The 15,311-nt window shown below is 40.7% G+C and overlaps 1 long non-coding RNA gene across 1 annotated transcript in view; it reads right to left on the reverse strand.

The window, feature by feature from the left end:
• The window catches only part of LOC130579054 (uncharacterized), a 93,704-nt gene that overhangs the window by 77,542 nt on the left and 851 nt on the right, over positions 1 to 15,311 (reverse strand). The window lies entirely within an intron of this gene.

The raw sequence follows: 15,311 nt of genomic DNA on the forward strand, positions 1-15,311 counted from the left end.
CATATGTAGCTCATCTCTATTGAACTTGCCTGTTAAGAGAAACCACAGTTCTCTCCTTTATTTAGTGCTCCGGCCTGCAAGTGCTTCAGAGTGGTGCATCCTCTTGGCACTTTAATGACAGAGAAAAAGTGAGCAGTGYGGAGCCAGCCTGGTAGAAGTCAGCGATTTCCCCTTTTTGGCAAAGCTGCTTGTCAGGGGACATCCAASAAGCAAAGTGTAGAGGATTCCTCACAACTATTGCAATCTAAACCCAATGTTTAGATCTGTTTAGATCTGGAGCATCTGAGGAAAAGGGATGCATTGCTAATGGGGTCATTGAGAGTGTGGGGTGGGATCCTGGAGTGTGGAGCAGGTTAATGGCTGCCTTAATCCTCACAACCCCAAATACATCCCTGGTCACCAAGCTGCAGAAAATAATGCATCCTGATCCCAATATTTCATATCATGGTTGGATGCTGTCACCCTCTAAAAAGAGATGCCATGCATTCTTATTGCACAAATGAATGCCAGCCTCCAAAATATTATGATCTGAAGAATCATGATATATTATGAAAAATACCCATGGTCTGGAAAGAAAAGCAGATAACAACTTCTAGGAGAGTGATGAACAGACAGTAAGTGAAACACATTAAATTACATTAAACTTATTAAATAAACCATCCATCCTGGGCCAATAAATATTTAATTTCASCATTGATAATTYAAAGGAAAATAGAAAAATAAATAAGTCCTGTATCAAAATGTTGAAATATTTMATGTAAAAGTGTTGGAAAGAAACTACTGATTTAAATGGATTTCAGGATTCTTGGGGTTTTTATCTAATCATAAACAGCTGTGGGAAAGCAGCATAAATTTGTTCTTTGTGTCTGTGCCATGAAATCTGCATTTCCTGGTTTGTTCTGAAATTCTAAGAGTTGAAAATTAATTTCATTTTATAGGACCACCTTAGAAAACAAAGACYGCTGACTTGCAAAGGCCAAAATTATATTTTAAGATATATACATAAACAGCTTCAGCTGCTTGTTTCGCTGTGTTTGCTGGCAAAGCTTTTATTGCTATAGACTTTTTTTCTAAAAAAAAGTCTTCCAATTGAAGATTAGTTAGATTCAAACTATGTCAGAAGATGAGGTATTTCAGCTGGTAGAGAACACAAGGCAGAAAATGATTATAATTTTTAACAGAAGGAAGAATGGAAAAGCAAGGCTTTCAAGTTAAGAGAAAAGTCTGCCTGCTGCAAGCAAATCTTTTTAGAAATAATTGCCTATGATTAGTGTTTTAAAATCTGCAAAAACGCTGTCTTGCTATTGAGCAGAGACAATGCTGAGTTGAAACAGAAATGTGTAAAGAGAAGAAGAGGGATTGAATCATTTTATTTCTATACTTACACCTGGACAYATTGAAGCTCTGTGTGTTTCTTGCAGAGTGAGAGAGCTTTGCCTGCTGCAAAGGCATCTATGGCTCCAGCAGAGCCCTTGCCAGAGCTTGGAGCTGCTGGCCTGATTTTTGCCAGGGAAGCTGTGGGTGACTGTGTGAATCTCCTCTTCACCTGCCTCGGAGAGCCAGAAGTGCAAATTGCAGTGCCAGGATCCAGGGAACTCAATCACATTGTAATCCCTGCATCATTTGCAGGATGTGTGCCCAGTGGATACTGGGGTTTACTGGGGGTTACTGGGCCCCTGACAGATAAATCAGAGCTGTATCCCTTGCTGAATCCCAACCTGCCTTGGACTTTGGCCAGTAGCAGACATTCAGGGAACCACTGCATCAAACAACTTAATAGGTTTTGTTTCCTGAGAACCTTTTCCAGCTTCTGGGGATTCCCAGTTTCAAGATTTTCTGAGCAGGAATTTGCCTCAAGACCATGWTGAATTAATGATGAACCGAACTCCAGGAGTATTTATCACACTCTGGAAATATTCCTTCTGTGGATTTTCCCACCTCTAAAACAAACATCACAATTTGCTCCGTCTTTAGCACATTTTCACCATCATTTCACCCCTGCCTTCACCTGGCATTCACCACAGCCCAATATCCCAGATTTCTCCAGAGTTTTCAGAGTTACTCCCATGGATTGAAGTGATGGGTTAAGGCTGTCCCACTCTTCTCCATTCAATGATACCCCACATTATTTATTCATTATCAGACTAGTGTGTCTGAAAAAAAAATGACAGGCTGTTGAAATCCTGCAGAGTTCTTTAGTGGCATTTGGATTACCCCATGAATTTTTTGGAGTACAGTTTGAAGCTGGATCTAGCCAGGCTAGGAGGGATGGAAATCTGGGAGCTGCAATAGAAATAAAACAAGAAATGGTGTTGTCTTTTCAGTAAAGCATAAGGATCATTAAAAGAGCAAGTGTGAGTGGTAAGGCTATTTGTTTCTCCCCACAGCCATATTATGGTTTTTGGCAGGGGGATAAGACTGAAAACTGTTCAAACAAACAAACAAACCAAAAAAAGACCAACACAAAACAAAAAAACCCCACCAAAAACTAACTACACCTCCCCCCAAAAAAAGAAAAAAAAAACCAACTCTGACCAAACAAAACAAAAAACCCACACAAAACAAGAAAGAAAAAAAAAACATGCAGATCAAGACAGGAATATCTTCTTTTTAGTCTCATAAAAGAGAAGGCTTTGCTTGCAGACCAGGTGGTGGTTGGTTCTTCCTCTCAGCAATTTGCAAAACCCCTTTTAGCATCATTGTTTGCAAAACCCCTTTTAGCTATTTGAGAGGCTGGGATTTTTAAGGAGGTGCAGAGTCATCTGTTTTCCCAGAATTGCTCTTTTAGCAGAGACAATTTGAGGGAAGACCATTTATTAAAAAGAAATTGAAATGGCTGACCAAAAGGTTTTCTTGGGAAAGGAAGAGCTTTGACAGCTTAGGTAGGATTTGTAACTGGGGAAGAAATCCTCACTGTGAGCAGACAGGTCTCTGCAAGTTCTGCCAGAGAAAAGCAATGGGAAAAAAAAAGAGAGATTTTGCAAAYTCTTGACAGCAGAGTCTTTTCCCTTGTTTGGATGCTTTTCCTGTGGTTTTTGGGAATTGAATGAAGCATGTTTACTCAACAAGCTCAGATGGAGCACYRCAYATTTTAAACCTTCCCYTACAACATCCCTTCCTTTTGTTAGTTTTTTTAGCCAAAATGGAATTCCCATTTTCACAGTATCTGTTCTTTAAAGTGTGGCCATCAAGAGCACAGCCCTGAGGCACTGTGGACACCAGAGGAGGTGTGGAAGGTTTGGTGTAGATCCAGAATGCTGSTCCCTGTTCTGAGTCCATAATGCAGCCACCTCAACAGTGAAGGCAACACTGGGGCCACCCTCCTGTCCCTTGCTGTGCCTCTGGACCCTGGTGAGAGTCTCAGGCAGCTCCTGCCCTGTGCAAGGTCCACAGGACTGCCAGAACCAAGAGAGGCACARCCTCAGCTCTTGTCATTGATGGTTTGTTTGTAATTCCACTTGTAAATCTGGAGGTTTTCCCTTCCCAGGTCTCACAAAGTCTGTGCTTGGATCACACTTCATTCTTGGGGCCATGGGACAGCTCTCTCCATCTGCTTATTCAAGAGGTGGATGTGGGGAGAAGAAACCCATCCAAAAAAAAATGCTGTGGGAAAAGAGTTGCCTTGAAGGTAATCCTTAAATCTCTAAATACAGAAAACATCAGAACAAAAGAGCCAGAATTGATTATATTTAAAACTCATCAGTTTAAGTAATAGCTGCTGATTTTGATGGGACATGACTCATAATTCTTTTAATATTTTGCATCAGTGGAGCCATAAACTCACTTTCATGGAACAAACATGAAAAATATCAGAAGCACAAAGACAAGCCACATCTGAAATTTAACCAAGAAATCTGTCTTCATCAGGCCTGCGTTATTTTAGATCCACAATGTTTCTGAATGGATRAAAAGAACAGAATGACAATAGATAAATTACCCTGAAAGCACTCTAAAATGTCAACACCCACCAGTGAAGAAGCTAAATTCAATCTAATAACATAATCTGAACTAGAAATGCAGGTTAATGACCTTCTACTTCACTGTCTAATGGGGCACACATCTTACAAGAATAAATGGATTGTGGAACATAACTACTCATAGTGGAATTTTATAAATAAATTATTGTAACACTAATTGGGACTAAATTACCATGTTTTAAAGTCATCTAGTAATTAAACTTCTTAGTKGCACAGTACCACAATCTTTTATGCTGTGGAAAAATATTTCCTATGATTATGGCACTGACAAAACATTACTGACATAATTTCTGCCTAACTGTTTTGATCCCCAAAACAAATTCCCTCCAAATCCATTACCTTACATYGAAAATATCTAGAGGATTAAAGGAAGAGATTGAATGCCAGCCCTTTGAGTCTTCATAGGAAAACGAATTACCCTGCCTTAATACAACATTATGTCTATTATGACATCCTTCTGTCAAACTCTTATCCTGTGTGGAATTTAAAACATGAAATTTGGTCCTGTTTCCTGTGTAGCATTGGCACAGGTGTGCTGATGGCCTGGGAGAGTCAGGGATGCTGTGGGCAGGGGCAGTGCAGGATGTTGGGGCTCTGATGCCCTGCTCCTCTMTTCCTYCTCACCAGTTTTCTCACAGAATTCRGGAGAGCTCACATCCAACGATGATGTTTTGTACTGGAGTGGCTGTGAGGCTCAGCTTTAGTGTTATCATTACAGATTCAGTCAATTTGGTTACTGGGGTGAGATCTGCTTGCTGTTTTATTCTTTAGAGACCACATAAACAGGGTCCCTGTACAAAGCAAAACACAGGGCTCAGCCTGTGGTCTGGTGCTTCTATCAATACAGAATTTACTGCTTAATCAAGAGGAAGGGATTTGGATTTTATTAAAGCATTAGCAAAACTTGAGGCATGAMAAAATATTACTATGTATAACACCTGGATTATCCCCAGCAGGGGCACAGAGGARTTCTGTTCTCACCAGGGCTGGTGGGACAGCCCTTGAGTTCCGAGGGTTTTCYCCAGAGTTGCCTTTTAGGTGCCAGATCCTCTGCTGAAGCTGTGCACACAGCAGTGTGTTCTGTATTCAGTCCCCTCTGCTTTGTGAAGTAAAATGTGAAAAGCCCAGAGAAAGCACCAGAGTAATTAAAAATCTTTGACTCCTAAATACAGCATTAAGAGGTAAAGGAAGCACTCAGCTTTCTGAGCAGCATCCTGGACAAAGGGAAGAGTTCAGGGGGAGGGTATTCTTCACTCCCAAGTGGCCTGGGTGGGATTGTGGCTTCATCTGGGGATGTGCAGAGAGGCAAAGCACAGGCTGGGAGATTGCTGATGGTTTGCAGGTGCAGATGTGAGCCCAGAGGAGTGATTAATCCACTCACACAAAAAGCTGCCATCGGACTATTTTTCCTCCTATTAGCAGAGTTGCCTGAAAGTGCAAGCTTCATTATTTTTTCTTAAAATCCCTTCTGAGTCTAGGGTAATAAATCAGTGGTTCCTATGTTTTTTTGAGATCTGAATTACTTCCAGGGCTGCAGTTCTCTCAGTGGCAGCCCCCTCACCTGCACAGCAGTGCTGGGCTCACTCCCATCCTAAGTTTACACCCCTTGCACCTTCCTGCAGGAAAACCAAGCTGACAGCAGACTCACTCAGTGACAGCAATGAGATGCATTCCTTAAAACCCACAGTGGAGGTATCACAGCTCTTTGGTTCTGCAGGTCAGCCACTGTGTTTAGCCTGAATTGCTCAGTAASTAGCCTTAAACAAGCTTTTCTTTCTTTATTTCACGGCCATATTTTCTCTCCCTTCAATTTCTAAGTCTTTGAACAACTGGGGATAGATCAGAAGAGCATCAAACACTGCAAAGATTTATTTTATCGGTTTTCTCACTCGTTTAGTACCTTGAGRAGGTGCGAGCCTGATAAATGTCAAAGGGTTTATGCAGTAAAAGCATCCAGAAGCTTGGAGTCTTATCTGGGTTTCTATAGAATGCAAAATTGGATTGCCAGTCTCAGGAGAGTAATCTCATACGGGATTTTCTAATCCTTCTGTTGGCAAATCCAGCCTGCAAATGAATAGGAGTGGGAAGCAGTTCACCCAAAACTATTTAAATCTTGAAAGCTTCATTCTCTACCAACGTGGCTGTCTCTGAGAGCTCCTGCCAGAGCCTCAAAGCACTTCCTGCACAAAGATGACTGTTTCACAGACACAATTACAGCTGGTTTGCTGCCCACCTCCACACAGGTGTGTCTGCAGTCCTACTGGTGCATAACGGGTTTCTTGGAACRGGCTACTGAGAAGGTTGCTTTGTGTTGCTCAGAAAGCTTTTCCAGAAGCAAATTGCTCTGCTGGATACTGGTTTGGCTCGAATTCTGGCCCCACATTTATCCACACCCATTTATACTGAAAATGTGACATTTTCCTTGAGCTAAAATAGCACCTTTCCTTTGGCAGTGAATAAGCAGAAGTTTYGCAGAGATTCTTCAAGGCAGAAGGCAGCATTAGGCATCCATTTATTAGTCATTAGCTATTTGGTGTTAAGTGATTAAAAAACTCATCTCCCCTTGCCAGGATATAATTCAACTCTTTTGAAAAAATTAACAGATTTTTATCTCCAAAAAGGTGTTATGCTGATTAAGTGAGGCTATTTTTCTTCTACACTGTGCTAATCACTGCCTTTCAGCCACAGACAGATAGAACCACSTTGGGTATCTGAGCTGTACTGCGGCATTCAGGCCCCAAATAAAGCAAGAAGGAAAAGCATCCACATGCTCATCTCAATTTTTCCTACATTTCTCCCTGTTCAGTGGAAACCATCAAGCCCTTTCTCTCCTCCTCCCATCAGGGCCAAATAGCTTTCAAATCAATAGTCATTCCAGACACTGTAGCTTTAGTTAACAACTTATTTTATTAAATTTGGGAATACAGCATTGGATTGGTACTGCTCTTTTTTTTTTTTTTTTTTTTTTTTTTTTTTTTTTTTTTTAACATTTTTTTTTTGGCTTGTGTTTTCAAATTAAAATGGAAAGTGCTTTTTTTTCTTCTCTCAGAGGTAAAACACAAGCCTTTGCATTACAGCTTCTGCTTYTGTCAAGCTGGGTGAGTCAGCAGAGAAGAGGAGGAGAGAGCCCTTCCAGACAGACCAGAAAGGGACTGGAGACTCAGGGGACAGGGACAACTTTCTCTAAAACCTGACAGCTCTGGGGTTTGAATTTGAGTCTGAAACCATTCAGGACTAATTTTCGATAATTTGTAGGAAATTAATGATCCTAATAGAATAATTCACAGAAAACCAAAATCTCTTCATTTACCACTGKGTGAAAAATGAAGAGACCTTCACATAATCCTACATGGCAGGGAACTGGTGTTTCACTCTTTGTGTTCACAAGCTCCTCTGCATGACAGAGCTCTGGTGTCATACACAGCATTGCTGTAAAGCCACAAGTGGGATGATCAGAGAGAGAGACTCAGTTAAGAAACATTTCTCTCTCAATCTTTTCAATCTTCTGTTCTTCCTGCCATAAGAAGGCATCAGGTGGCTGAGTAATTCAGGTAGCAGGATAATTCAGGCRCTTGGATTTTCCCAAATAGCGTCAAAACTTCTGTCAGCACTCACTGAAATGAGCTCCCTTAAGATGTGTTTGCTCATAAGCATTGCACAGCATCTTTTGTGTAATCATGGCAGTATTTTTCTCTGAAGAATGAAGCYAAATTTTAACACTATCAGAGGTAGTTCCTGAGGATGAAATAAGGCAGCTTTCACACTACTGAATTCATGCTCCATRCTCAGATTGGTACATTGGATTAATGGGGCTTCAACAGAATGTCAGTATTTCACTTGACTGGAGGTTCATAACTTCTTATGCTGAGTTTCAGGCTCTGTTCTTCAGCTGGCTGTAATTATAATTGGCAGGGGGAACTGCTTTACAGATGACCCTCCTCCCCCAGTGACATTCCCATAAATAGAACCGAGCTCTGTGTAGTTTGCAGCACTTAGGCAGAGCTCTGGACTGTATCACAAAGTCTCCTTTAATAGGTTCGCCTCAGTAAGATGTAAAGTCCTATTTAATCTTAAAGGAAAGATCATTTGAAAGGTCTATAGACATTTCACTGATTGCCTGTCACTGAAAGGCAGAAAGTGAAAGATTTGAGTGAAAGGGTCCCTTCGAGTCCCAAATCTGTAAATCTGCCAGTCTACACAGAGCCTGCATATTTAAAATTAGGGTAGATTAAAGAATTTGTTTCTCTTAGAAAGATGCTGTGCATGCTATGCATCCTCTGCTAYGCTGCTGCTGGTGCCTTGTGCCTTTTCGTGACAGAATCTATTCATTTAATCCGCTCCCTTCTGATTTYGAGCGTGATAACATATGGCAACTCATCAAACAGAAATTATCGCTAATAGATAACTGACAATCAATTTCCATTATGCCCAACAAGATGTGACTGAGCCCTTTTTTTTTCACTAAACATATTGATTTGCAGAGCTGATTTCCCTGTCATTTCAAACATCTCCATGGGATATTTCTATTGAGCTCGCTGAATGCATTTGCTGCAATGAACCAGATGCTTATTTTCTCTCTGGCCTAAAGATTATTTATTTTGCCTTTGAGTTAATCTGAAGGCCATATATCAAAAAACCCTATCTGTTATATAAGAAAAAGTCAAATCTCAAAGGATAAACAGAGGAGGATGGCATGGATTTAGTATTGAAATGGTTTAAGGTGACATCATTTCACAGCTTTTCATCCAAACTGCAAAACATTTCCATGGGACGTGAGGTTATTTGCTGGCTGGAGTACAGTCAGGACAAAACGTGGCCACAGCTCCACGTGCTGTGGATGATTTTCCACCTGGTCCAAGTGTGCTCCAGAGGGGCCAAAGAAGATCCTACCAACAAGATTTCTCTGCTGTGACACTGAGTCCACACAAAATGTCCTTTGGGGTTGAGAGCTGGCACAAAGGGAATGATGGGCAAGGTACCTGAATGGTTTCCTGACTAGGACTGGCTCTTGCCCTTCTTCCTAGGGGGAAACTGATGCTGAAATCAGGCAAAACTGTCATAGTGTTCCTAAGTAGTCAGGGGAAGAAGAAAATAGAATACYCTCTCCATAGGGAACATCTGGGACTGAAGAACATGCAGGGCGTCCACCTTGTCTCACCAGGACAGCTTTCACTGTCTGGAGGGTGTAACAAGAGCTGCCATTATTGCCTGTGCTACCAAAARCTGATGTATTTGCTGTTGGAGTTATCCAGGAGAGTAGCTCAGCCCTCACCAGATGTTTAAACAATCCAAGAGCTGCTGCCATGGTCCCATGGCCATTTGTCTGCTCTGCTTGGGGTGGCTGGGTCAGGGCACAAGTGAGACCTGTGCAAAGTCCACTTTGTAAAAAAATGTAAGATTTTGACCAGCAAATCCTACAGTAAAGGACACAGAAGGTGAGAAGTGGAAGGAAAATAACCCTTCCATTCTCTCAGCAGAATAGAATTTCACCATTAAAAAAAAAAAAAAAAAAAAAAGAAAATATTTGATCATTCTTTCCAAGTAAACCTTACCTTTGTGTTTCTAGTGTTTCTAATGGGAGTAACGTTATCTCTATCCCTTCTAAATACTAACAGCATTTGACTCAGTGACTGAGTTAGGAAAGTGAATTTCACAGCTTGAGTACTTTTTAATTCTTTGAAACCTGCAAGYCATTAATTTAATCAAATGAACCACTATTATTTAGTTCTGGGACTTAAAAAGAGGACTGATTCTGTTTTCACCCTGTCCATCAACCCTTGCAAAGGAAATTACTGCAGAATTTCAATTAGAGGCAGACACCCTGCTTGGCACTTTTGGAGTGATACCAGAGAAAATCACAGCAAATATGTAATGTGGGGACATACTGGATGAACTGGGGGGGAACCTCCATCACTGCAATTAGTGGAAGCAACCATGCCTGTGGATTGTGCTTCTTTAATTTCCATGATATCCTTTATGACTATCTGCCCAAGATTCTTCAGGGAAATCTCCCACACCAATAAAATTATTCCAACATGCAGACATCAATCCAAAGTGTGGAAATGCCTGAGAGTCACACCCAAGAATAGTTGGAGACTACATTATAAGACAATTTAAAAAGGAAATTAAAGCAGTAGGTAGTAGATTAAAGTAGTGCAGCGGATCTCTGATCTCAGGAGCACCAGGAACTCATATTCTGTAGCTCTTTACCTAAACATCCTGTATAGTTGTCCAACAGAAAATCTATCATGTACTCTACTTCTTAAATTATGTTGCCAAAGACCTTTATTCTGTGTGTACTCAGCAAAGACTGAAAAAACTTTCAGGACTAAACAGTCCCAGATACAAAAGGCACCCCCGATAAAAGTTCAACACCCAGAAATGCCAAGAATATTTTTTCAGTGCTAGTTCCCAGGGAGCTGGAAAAGAAGATGTGAAATGATTTGAAGAAAGAAATTAAAGGCTCTATTTCATTTCTGTAACTGGGCTGCATATATATACATATATACACACATATATATATGCATATATATATATATATGCATATATATATGTATATATATTTACACTTATGTATGTGTACATATATCCAGCACTGCAAAACCTAAAAGTGTTTCAAGAAGAAAGACTGGGTGGAATAAAAATGGAAATGAAGCTACTAAGAAGGACAGTAAGAGAGTTGAAGCATTAAATGGAGACTTCATAAACATCCTTGCACTGGGATGCACTGGAAATATTGTACCCAAAGAAATGCTGGCTGTGTCTCTGCTACTGTAAATAGATCTACAGGTGCTTAGCTTAAAAAGTAATGCCAAACAGTAAAGTCATGATGAGGAGAATGTGAGTTAACTTAAAGTAATAAATATGTTGTTAGGAAAAAACAAATCCTTGCAGTCTGGTGCACTCATCCATAAGAATGATGGGAAAGAGAAATAAGAGGGCAGATTTATAACAGCAGAGGCTGAGATTGAGGGTTTGCTGGATCCCTCTTCGGGTCCTTGTTCCCACACATGATTTGGAGTGATTAAACTCCATGAAAACCAATKTTGTTTTCTGATATTTTGTTCTTTACCAGGACCCCAGCATGAGAAACAAGATACAAAACAGACCTGAAATCGATTTCTGCAAGAGGCGTAAAATCCTGTAAGAATGGGATGGAGGTGGAAGATGTGCTCTGAGTGGAAACAACTTCAAATATTTTTTTTCATTAGTTTTCTCTCATTCACTTCGAAAGGCTAACAAAAACACTTTTAATAGTCCATAGCTGAGTGTCCTTGGGGTACTGGATAAGGATTTGTCCCTGGGAATACACAAGCACATTAGTATTTCTACAGTGATGGCAAGGTTTGGGTACAGGACTGGGTGTTTCTTTCTGTGGAAAAAAATTCTGAACACCCTAAAAATCTACTTGGTTTGCACATTCAAAACAAAATATATCTTTGAATGTGGAACCAGACAGTGGCAAGAAGTTTCCTCTTTAAACAGAATACTCTTTCAATAGAATATTCATTTCAATTATCTCTTCCTACCTCAAGATAATTCACATTGATAATAATGCAGTGATAATCTCTTTTTTCTTATRCCTACATACAGAGAGGTACTGCTCATGGTAATCTTTGGGCCCAAGTGATGAACTGTATTTTCTCTTTGCGTGCTTGKAAATTACTGTATTGGGACAAAAATTTTGAGAGGCCCACAAAAAAMCAGTGAAGGTGTCCTTGAGAAAATTAAATCACTCACTCTCCAATTCACCTTCCAGAATTCGTTGGCTTATTGGGAATGCCAATGAGAACCTGGAGAGCTGGTTGCCTCACAAACAGGCCTGGGAAAAAGCAAGGAATTAGATCTGGTTTTGAGTGATGATTTGCTAGATCTGACCTGAAAATTGTCCATGGTTTCCCCGATACAAAGTGGTGGCATCAGCTGCAGCTCCAGAATCGTGGTTAGGCTGTGATTTGTGCATTAAAGGAGGAGCAGACGTACTTTGTTTTATAATATTTAACCAGAGATTGAGAACAGTCCTCTGAGGCCAAGAACGTATTGATTCTGGTAAGCTTTTTACTGTCTTGTTTTGAAATTTTTCCAAGAGTCAGACTCCTGGGAGAAGAGACAGATCCAGAATCTCCCCCACAGATCTCAAGCCATATACACAACGATCTCATTCTACTGCTTTTTAAACAGAAACAACCAAAGGGTTCTTCTTGTCCCCGTGATTAGGTTACCCAAAGGAAAGGCAGCAGGTACCTCCCATGTTCATTAGCACTTTCCTCTCAGCTCAGTCCTGGACATTGGCTGTGTTAATGTGACACACACACTTCATCGTTCACTTGATTTGCACAACAGCTGTTTTGTGACAGTTCTTTTCACTGCACTGATTTTATTTTATAGGGAATCACTTGGAGTGGTCATGTGAGTGGGATACTCTTAAATCACAGCTGCAGTGAGTCACATCATGCTTCTTTCACTTTCTGAGGCTGAGACCACCTCAGAATTTTCCCCCTATGATATAGATTGTATTCCTGTGGCCACCCATGCAGACCTCATCTGTTTGAGTTATTAACATTTGGGTTGCTCCAACATAGGTGCCCTTATCAGGTTCTCTGTTAATTTTCTCAAAAGAAAATTGGAAAAGGTTTTGGGACAGTCTTTCCTGATAGGATTGCATTTGCATTTTCATAGGCACATCTCATTCCTGGCTTATAGAGATCCTCAATTAAGACAGCCAGGCCTTTTTGTGTCCCTCTCATTTCCAGCTGGTGTCCTCCCCAAAGGTCCATCCAAAGAAGAAACACCTTTCATTAGTCCCCATACACATGACCCGGCAAGCTGGGCAATCATATTCCATCCCATTATATTATTCTAGTCTGATTGTTCCAAAGTACCAATTCAGGCTTCCTCCACTCTGGCAAAGCTTTTCATCTGTGTTTCACCAGCAAAGACCCACTCTCCATGCCAAGATCATTATGGGAAATATCAAATGTGATCAGTCCCCAGAATGATCCTTCAAAAAACTTCACTCCAACTCAATTAGCTCSTCTTCCAGCACAATTTGTCTCATCAGTTACTTCATCCACCTGTAATTCACCCATTCATTGTCTCTGGCTTACTTTCTCATGTCCCACACAGCCTCAAACCATTTTTTGCAGCATTTTGCTGCAATTCAGGTAGATTAGTTCCACTGAATGTCTCTGGTTTAGAGCCAAATGTGGCTGRACAGATCTCACTACCCTGCAACGTTCACCTCCAGTAAACCCTGTTACCTTTTTGTAATATTTTCTTATTTATCTCCACATCTTTTAATGATCCTTTCCTTCARATTTGCCCTAATGTTTTCCATCCCTTCAAGGTCAGAGYGACACCYTGCTCCYTTCCCTCTCCCTGCCCACCCTCTTTTGGGCACCATGTGTGTCAGCAGCCACTGCTTGGCACTGAAACCCTCTCTTCCAAGTCCATGAGTGCATTTCYTGTGCCAAAACCTCTTTTCTCCAGGAGAGAGAGTGCCAGATGTCCCAAAGCTCAGTCATATTGAGTTCTTCTGAATTCYTGCTACCACCTCAGATGTAGTGATTTCCATTTCCTGTATGTTCCTTCTCTACAAGAATGTTAACTTTGCCTTCACATTTTGTCTTGAAATGAATTAAGTCAAAATAATGACTATACTTCAGGCCATATCCCACTCTCTCGCTCTTTCACCATTGTGTCATAAACTGTCCTCAATGTTTGCTATCTCTTTATTTACAAGAATACATTTTGCACTAATCTCAGAAAACAGGTTATCAGATTCCAAAGAAAATAATGTGGATTTTACAGTTTTTTAAGCAAACTGTGAATATAAGCTAAACCAGTCCAAATTAATCTAAATTAATAATACTTAATTTTCTGGCACTTACGAATTTTGATGCTTAAGAATAGTTTGAGATATAAAATATCCTTCTTTTAATTTATTAAAAGATACAAAATCTCTCCTCCAGGGGGACAGAAGATCTTATTAACCAGTATTTATAGAAATTCTAGATCAGAAAGTTACTGCCTGGAACTGCCCTAATCCTGAGAGGTATTTAGGGGTTGAAGAAGTTTTCAGATGTATCCTGCATGTGCCATCCATCAGGCTTGATTCCTCAGGATCTGCTTGGCCTATTAACTACCTCAGTCTCAATAACCAAAGCCTTTTATAGAATAATAATGTTGCTCAAGCAAGCTGATGTGTTTTAACCATGTGTTTGCCCACCCACTGGTGTATTGCCATTTATCCATGCAGCCATAACTACTACAGCTTATCCAGCACTGATTTATCAGTGATCCTTTTCTTTGAAATCCAGTTTGGAGTAATTTTTCACGTGATAGGAAAAAAAAATGAGACACCTAAAACTGAAGGGCCCCCGCCATGCTTTATTCATAACCAGAGTGCAGGAAAAGGCCAATTCCTCAAACCCAATTTCAGTCGAATTTGATTTATAAATAAAGAGTGGCCAAAAAGAGAATTGAGTGGGGGAAAGGATTTAAAGGGAAGYGAGGGAGCAACATCTCCCCTGAGGGTTGAGATTTCATCTGCTCCTTTTGGCAGATATCTGACAACTGACAAACCCCGGGAAAATAGAGCTGACAGTAAGAAACGGTGAACGCAGCTTGTTAAGCAGAAGACCAAATGACACTGCTGTAATTTGCCAGCATCTATTTAAAGAAGGAGCTACAAGGACTTTGCACAGACCTTGACAGGGGACTCTGGGAGACTGTCAKCCCCCAATTTCCCGTCTGTTCTCTCTAAGAATGTGGCTTCCAAAGGTTGAGATCGCATTAAGTTAAGGGTGTTGAAGGCAGGCAGGGATTAGCACTGTGAGATAGAGGTGGGAGAAGAGCATCTTGCAGTGTGCTGTTGGGGAAAGAGCATGAGGAAAAGGCAAGGCAGCTTTTTAGGAATTTAAGACCTGGTATTCCGCAGATAACCTTCCCTTTCCACCAATATCCAAACCCAGAAAYTCCTCCTGACAATTGGTGGAGGTGGTCTCCAACCCACTACAATGTAACCTCCTGTTACAGCCCTCTTTTCTCCCCCAAATTAAACTTTTATCATTTTTGTCCTTATTTTAATCACTTTTTCCCATTTTTCCCCATGAAAAGAGAGAGTATTTCACCCATAAAAGTAGTGTCCTGCATTCATTTTATTCCCAGAATAAGTGGATGATCTGTCCTCATGTAAGAGCAGGATTTAGTGCATCTCAGTCTAGACAAGTTCCTCTTTTCACTTGAGCAAGATGGTGCCAGGATCCAGGATCCCACTTGCCAGGCATGAATCCTCAGCAGTTGCAGACAGTGCAGAGCCAGAGGTTCCTTTAT

The sequence above is a fragment of the Malurus melanocephalus genome, unplaced genomic scaffold, assembly GCF_030028575.1.
Source record: "Malurus melanocephalus ecotype Western Australia unplaced genomic scaffold, MMel_1.1 scaffold_252, whole genome shotgun sequence".
NCBI classification, from domain to species: domain Eukaryota; kingdom Metazoa; phylum Chordata; class Aves; order Passeriformes; family Maluridae; genus Malurus; species Malurus melanocephalus.